Source organism: Silene latifolia, chromosome X (genome assembly GCF_048544455.1).
Source record: "Silene latifolia isolate original U9 population chromosome X, ASM4854445v1, whole genome shotgun sequence".
In the NCBI taxonomy this organism is placed as follows: domain Eukaryota; kingdom Viridiplantae; phylum Streptophyta; class Magnoliopsida; order Caryophyllales; family Caryophyllaceae; genus Silene; species Silene latifolia.
This window is the reverse complement of record NC_133537.1, coordinates 88,836,054-88,843,928: the sequence shown is the minus strand read 5'-3', so window position 1 is coordinate 88,843,928 and position 7,875 is coordinate 88,836,054. Positions and strand designations below refer to the sequence as shown.

The window sequence follows — 7,875 nt, the reverse complement described above, 5'->3', positions numbered from 1 at the left end:
ATTTGGATGGAATTTGGTGTTTTCATTGTAATAGTTGGAATAAGGGGTACCATTCTTGTATGCTTGAAAAGCATTCACTTGCTCACTTGTTCCCCTACATTCACTTTGGTCATGTCCCAAAGTTCCACAATTCTCACATATTCCACTTGGAATTGATGAAGATGCCACCATGGAATTAACATGTTGCTTTGGTGATTTTGAGGCTTCTTCAAGTTTAGCCATAGCCTTCTCAAACTTCATGTTGTTGGTATCAATATGAGCACTAAGTTGAGCACCCAATTGAGTAATAGAGTCCACTTCATGCTTTCCTCCTCTAGTAGCCTTGCGAGATTTACTATATTGTGAGTTATGGACCGCCATTTCCTCAATCTTGTTCCAAGTTTGATTATCGTCAACTTCGGTGAACATACCATTTGATCCCATGTTGAGAATGTTTCGGGAGTCTTCATAAAGACCATTCCAAAATTGTTGTACCAAGAACCACTCGCTAAGTCCATGATGAGGACATGAGCGACAAGTTCCTTTGAATCGCTCCCAAGCTTCATACAAAGATTCTTCGTCCCTTTGCTTAAAACCCGTGATTTGAGCTCTTAGCATGTTAGTCTTTTCCGGAGGTTAGAACTTTTTGTAGAAAGCAAGAGCCATCTTCTTCCAAGAGTCGATACCAAGAGTAGCCTTATCAAGGTTTTTTAACCATTGTTTCGCGGTACCAATTAGAGAAAAAGGAAATAAGACCCATCGAATTTGGTCTTGAGTCACTCCGGTTTGTGAAATCGCATCACAATAGTCACCAAAAGTCTCCATGTGAGAATGAGGGTCTTCACTATGCATCCCCCCAAATAGGCTTCTTTCGACTAATTGGATAAATGTGGATTTTGCAATGAAATTTCCGGTCAAGTGTTGTGGTGTGGGAGTACCATTGGGTAGGTTCTCCTCGGTTGGTATGGAATGTGATGAAAACTTAGGCATTGTGGGTTGATTGTGTGGTTGATTTTGTGTTGGGTTCTCCTCACCTTCTCTTGCAAAAGGGCTGATGAACTCAATAGTATTTGGTTGAATATCTACAACCTCACTAATACCTCTCAAAGTATTTCTAGCAAGTCTTCTATTGGTTGTCAAAGTTCTCTCAATTTCGTGATCAATGGGTAACAAGTTACCTTGTGATCTTCTAGACATGCAAAATATCAAACAACTCGAAAACAATTAGAATAAACCTTGAGAAGTTTTATTTCCCCAAGGTAAAGAAAGACACAACTAATAACAATCAAGGAAAATCTAATCAAGTTAACACCGTCCCTGACAACGGCGCCATTTTTGGTCGGACTATATTTTTCAGTTACTTGTCGTTAGGAGCACCTAGACCAAAACAATATTTATAACTTCACAAACTACTATACTATTAGTAAAGAGGTAAGTAAAGGTCGGATCCCAAGGGACGGGTATTAATGTAGGATTTTCGATTGTAAGTAGTGGTGTCTAAGGGTGTCACAATTTGGGTTGAGATAAGAAGATCACTAAACTAAATAACAATGTAAATAAACAAGCAAGATGATTAAGATGAGATGTAAACAATTGATTAAAAGCACTAGGGTGTCATGGGTTCATAGGGGATTCATGGGAATTGATCATACAAACATATTCTCAAATTATAAGCAAGCAATTATTGTTGTGATAGGATCGAGTTGGTTTATATCTTACAATCCTAGGAAGGTTTGGGTCCCGGAGCCGAATCGATTAGATTGTACACCACCTACAAGTCGACTTAATCCTCCCTACTCAACTATATGCATGGTCTAATGAGACTCGAGTTGGTTTATGTCTTACAAGTCTCATTGAAAAGATAAGTGATGGGTAAAAAATGCAAGGATTCATAGGCTCGCATTTCATCAAACATAACATGTGCATAAGTTGAGATCACAACAAGCAAGCGAATAAATTATGTGAACATATTAGATTAAGCTTGAATCATCCCATGATGGTTTCCCCTAATTCCCCATTAACCCTAGTTAAGGAATCTACTCACTAATTATCAAGTTTAACATGCTAACAAGGTTGTCAATCATATTAACAAAGCAAAACATGATGAATAAATGAAGATGATTAACAATAATTAAAAAGGGATTAAGAGAATTATACCTAATGATGATTACAAAATAATAAGAAAAGAATAATAGAAGTACTTGATGAATGAATGGAAGGTTGTCAATCCTCCAAAGAAACCCCAAATAATCTTCAATTACCCAAAATAAACGATGAACAATAGAGAAATTAAGGAAATGAGATTTGTATTAACGCTTAATTAAAAGTTTATTACAAGATTAGAGAGATGAGAAGAACATAAATTATACTAAGGATTGATGATAATCTAATTAGTACAGTGGGGTATTTATAGTGGGGATTAGGTACATAAATTAGGGTTACTAAGGCCTTAAATGACGATTAAGACCCTTAAGAAAAGTTGAGGAAATGCTCCTCTGGAAGAAAGATGCGAGCCTCCTTTTTGCTAAACTTTTTGAAATATGCGCATCCCGAGTAGTATAAGGAGAAGGCGTGCTGTACTGGATGACAATCCGAGCGGCCAAGGGGTCGGGACGAGCGGATTGTGAGAGTTGGACGAGCGGACTGGAGGGTTGGACGCTCGGATTGTGGAATGTTGGACGAGCGGATTGGCTGGAGGGACGCTCAGATTGTGGAGGTTGGACGAGCGTCCCGATACTGCGACGGCCGGATTCTAGTTCAGCAACCTTTTTCTTCTTTTCTTCTTTTTTTCTTCCAACAATCCTCAAGGATCTTGTCGGAGATGTAAGGATCGTCTTCATCATTGCCCATCTACTACTTTATTTACATAGGCCTTCTAGTCTTGTCTTTAATTTAATGCTTGGTCATTAGATTCGATCAATTTAGCTCCATTTTGCCATTAAAATGCAAGGTTTGTACTCCTCACCTACCGAGGAATCAAAACCTTAAAGAATATGCAAAACAAAGGACTAAAAATAGTAAATGACCCAATTATGCACTAAAAAGCATAGGAACGAGGCTAATTCGGGGACTAAATATGCTCAAATATTGGTCACATCAGCAAGATTAGTGCTCCTATCCTGCCAAGGACACCAAACCTCATAGAACATGCATAATAAGAAGCTAGAGACAAGAAACAACAGTAATACACAATAAAAAGTATAAGAACTAGGCTAGTTAGGGGACTAAATATGCATAAATACGAGTCACATCACCTATTACATAGTTGTGGGATTTATCTGTATGCATCCCTTTAAATATAAGGACTATAACGAATTTATCATGATGAAAGCATGTCATAAATTAAATTTCATAAACAAAAGGGGTAAAGAGATGACGAAATAACCTTCGGTCCTAGCTTATATGGCTTATGAACAATATCGCAATGATATTCTCCTATCAGTTGCACCCAAGATGATATGAGATATGCACTTGTTATTTTGCTAGAATCGATCCCCAAATCAACAGATTAATTTTAGGTTTTTTGTGTTTTTCCGATGAGAGGAGGCAAGAATTGGGAAAAAGAATATTAGGTCAGAAAAGTTCTCCCTTCTCCTCTTCTTATAACCGAAAAAGAGAAGTCCATAGGGAGATTTCTCATCTCCTAATTTCGGCCCATATACCGAGATAATAAGAAGTTTTAATTCCTTATTTTCTGTTTCCAAAAATGTATAAAATGTGTTAAATATAAATTGTTAACTAGTGAGGATCGATCTCACAACCTCTTGGTTTGAGTACCCTCACTATTACCACTATGACACATTCATCTTGTTGATTAAATATAACTGATTACATTTAAGTACGAATTAACATATTAATTGGTCCAAGCTAACATTACATACATTTAATTAAATATAACTTATTATATTCAATTTACGAATTGACAGTTAATTCGTCTCAACTAATATTATTTAATCTTCATTAAATAATTGTCTCATCAACACATTGAATAACTGTTTAGTCATATAAGGCATCAATGTGATTACATTTCTATAACCACATATCTCAAACACATCCTATAGGTGTGACCTTTAGGGACCAGTTGATCACCGCCATCTGTATGATAATAACGTCAAACTCTCTAGCAAGCCAACCGTTATTAGGTAATCGTTAATCAACTGATTAAAATACTAAGTATACTCTTGTGAACCTGTAAGAGATTTACAAATGTTATCACACTATTTTGTGGAGGACACAAGCTCCAACAAACTCCCACTTGTCCTCACAAGTGTATGTGCGATAACCGATTCTCATATCCTAAAATTTCTCCCACTCAATGTAAAAAAATTTGCAAATCCGTATTCACAAAGGTCGTATTTTACAAGCGATCATTATCAAGAGTGGTTTTCCCGACTAGAGAGTAACTTAACTGATAAACGAATCAACATTCGAGCATGGCCATGCATTTCAGTTACTACTCCTCGAGTGGCCCTGAGAAATAACTATACCTGATAAAGGTTGGATATTTTCCTCAACTCGAATCCTGCAGATGTAAGCACAATATGAAATGACCCAGAAAAAATCTACTTAGCCTACAGTTATGGCAGACCGTGAGAAAGGAACCAAAGTCACCCAAAACCTGCCTTAATCTCAAGAGACAGTCGATAGTCAAAAGAATCGACTCTAGGAACACAATGGATGTCCTATCCACGACCTGGCACCGAATTTTTTAAACATTTAGGACTCTATTACGTTGTCACAAAAAACAATTTGTCCTACGAGGTATCGTTATAATCTCGCATATGTGATCGATCAATCAACCATTTGACTTATGGCTCGTTGAACCCACCATCAATCGACTGCACAATATAATAGCCAGAGTTATCAGCTCTTTAAGGCGATTACGGACCAAACAAGATATAATGTAATTCAGTTCACTTTGTGGCGTTCAAAGTTGTCAGTACAATCCACATGAAAAACAAAATATTATATTAAAACGATGAAGTTATAAATAGTATATAAAAAAAGATAATGTATCAAATCCATAATCAACTACTACAACTCAGGAACACGTTTAATTCCCATGGAAATAACGTGCCCTTCATGCTTATCAAAATTCAACGGTTTAATGAGAGGGTCCGCGATGTTATCATCCGAAGCTATCTTGTCAATCACTATCTCTTCTTGCTACACTTAATCACGGATCAGGTGAGCTTTCCGATGTACATGTCTAGATTTGTTGCTAGACTTTGGCTCCTTAGCCTGGAAGATGGCACCTCTATTATCACAATAGATGGTGATCGGGTCATTCGAACTAGGAACTATCGTAAGTCCTTGTAAGAATTGACGCATCCATATCGCTTCCTCAGCTGCTTCCGAAGCGGCATAGTACTCGGATTCAGTGGTAGAATCAGCTACAACACTCTGTTTGGAACTCTTCCAGCTGACCGCTGCACCATTAAGAGTTAAGACGAACCCGGACTAATATTTTGAATCATCTCGATCCGTTTGGAAGCTAGCATCTGCGTAACCGATTGCGCATAGCTTAGTATCGCCTCCATAAGTCAATAACCTATCATTAGTCCTCCGTAGGTACTTGAGGATATTGTTCATAGGCCATATAAGCTAGGACCGAAGGTTATTTCGTCAGCTCTGATACCACTTGTGGGATTTATCTGTATGCATCCCTTTAAATATAAGGACTATAACGAATTTATCATGATGAAAGCATGTGATAAATTAAATTGCATAAACAAAAGGGGGTAAAGAGATGACGAAATAACCTTCGGTCCTAGCTTATATGGCCTATGAACAATATCACAATGATATTCTCCTATCAGTTGCACCCAAGATGATATGAGATAAGCACTTGTTCTTTTGCTAGAATCGATCCCCAAATCAACAGATGAATTTTAGATTTTTTGTGTTTTTCCGATGAGAGGAGGCAAGGATTGGGAAAAAGAATATTAGGTCAGAAAAATTCTCCCTTCTCCTCTTCTTATAACCGAAAAAAAGAAGTCCATAGGGAGATTTCTCATCTCCTAATTTCGGCCCATATACCGAGATAATAAGGAGTTTTAATTCCTTATTTTCGGTTTCCAAAAATGTATAAAATGTGTTAAATATAAATTGTTATCTAGTGAGGATCGATCCCACAACCTCTTGGTTTGAGTACCCTCACTATTACCACTATGACACATTCATCTTGTTGATTAAATATTACTGATTACATTTAAGTACGAATTAACATATTAATTGGTCCAAGCTAACATTACATACATTTAATTAAATATAACTTATTATATTCAATTTACGAATTGACAGTTAATTCGTCTCAACTAATATTATTTAATCTTCATTAAATAATTGTCTCATCACCACATTGACTAACTGTTTAGTCATATAAGGCATCAATGTGATTACATTTCCATAACCACATCTCTCAAACACATCCTATAGGTGTGACCTTTAGGGACCAGTTGATCACCGCCATCTGTACGATAATAACGTCAAACTCTCTAGCAAGCCAACCGTTATTAGGTAATCGTTCATCAACTGATTAAAATACTAAGTATACCCTTGTGAACCTGTAAGAGATTTACAAATGTTATCACACTAATTTGTGGAGGACACAAGCTCCAACAATAGTTACGGTTTACAACAATTTTAGTATTATCTTACTCATTAACAATCTTGTCACTTGTCTTATAACACAAGTTACCCCAACATTCTAATCATAAGATCCCATAAGCCAATAATTAAATTCATATTATCATACATTAAGGGTATTACTCCGACTGTACCACCAACACATAATCAACTAGTTCCATATTTTACTATTCTCTTGAAACTCATATTAGACAGCAGCAAGTTATCCGCGGCTAGATTAATTAACTCTTTAAAACATATTGATTACACAACATATACTATCCAAGCTACTGTGGTGGCATACTAATATATCACACTATCTAACTAAATATACTTATTTTTAGTTCATGCTAGTAACGATGTTTTATTCTTAGTTCTGAAAAGAAAATAAATTTAATCTTCACATGCACGGTTCATGTACAGACAACAAATAAAATATAACATTGATGTGTCAATGTTTAGACCCCAACTTCCTTGTCAACAAACATATTATATGATAATCCCGTAGAACAAAACAACAATGGTAACAATACCAGGATTTATTTCAAATGTCGTAACTTTATCATATACGTAATCAATTAAACATGCACAGTCAATTCCATATTTATCTAGTTAAGATTCATGTGGTCTACATAAGCACATATTATATAACAACATATCGATTGAATTACCAAATATAATTTTCATTTTTTACGCATATCAGTGAACATAATATATGTGATCCTATCATTAACATCATGAAAGCACACTATTAGAATATAATAGCAGAGTCAATGTAACGGTAATACAACTTTTGTTAAAATCTTGTCTTAAATCAGACATTTACTGTTAGGTTCATATACCTATTATTAGACTCCTCTAATAGTGAACTAATTAACTTGTTAATTATATGTTCTTTAGATCTAGTGCATGCATAACAAAATGAAAGATTTATAAGAAAAACAATGTCCCTTACATTGCTAGTTGGTTTGAAAATATGGGCACAAGTAAGGTCACCTTCCTTCACTTGTTCTTGAGCTAAATATGATGGATGATCCTCCTAAGACTTCAAGTATAGAAGCCACTCCAATAAATTGCACCCAAGATTAATCCCAAAAATTCCTACTAATATTAACTAGATATGTAGTAGAAATATTCCATTAATAATACTAATATTTCTAGTATTACTACCTCTAGTAATAGATGATGAGTATTAGTATTTTGGAGAGTTTTTAAGCAATTGCATGTGAGGGAGAAACTAGAGAGAAACAAGCAAAAGCATTCAACAAC

The 7,875-nt window shown here is 35.8% G+C and overlaps 1 non-coding gene across 1 annotated transcript; it reads left to right on the top strand.

Moving 5' to 3' along the window:
- Positions 1–490: 490 nt before the first annotated feature.
- On the top strand, positions 491–597 carry LOC141624400 (small nucleolar RNA R71). Its single transcript, XR_012534207.1, has one exon. It is a non-coding gene; the product is annotated as a small nucleolar RNA R71 (small nucleolar RNA).
- The last annotated feature ends 7,278 nt before the right edge of the window (positions 598–7,875 follow it).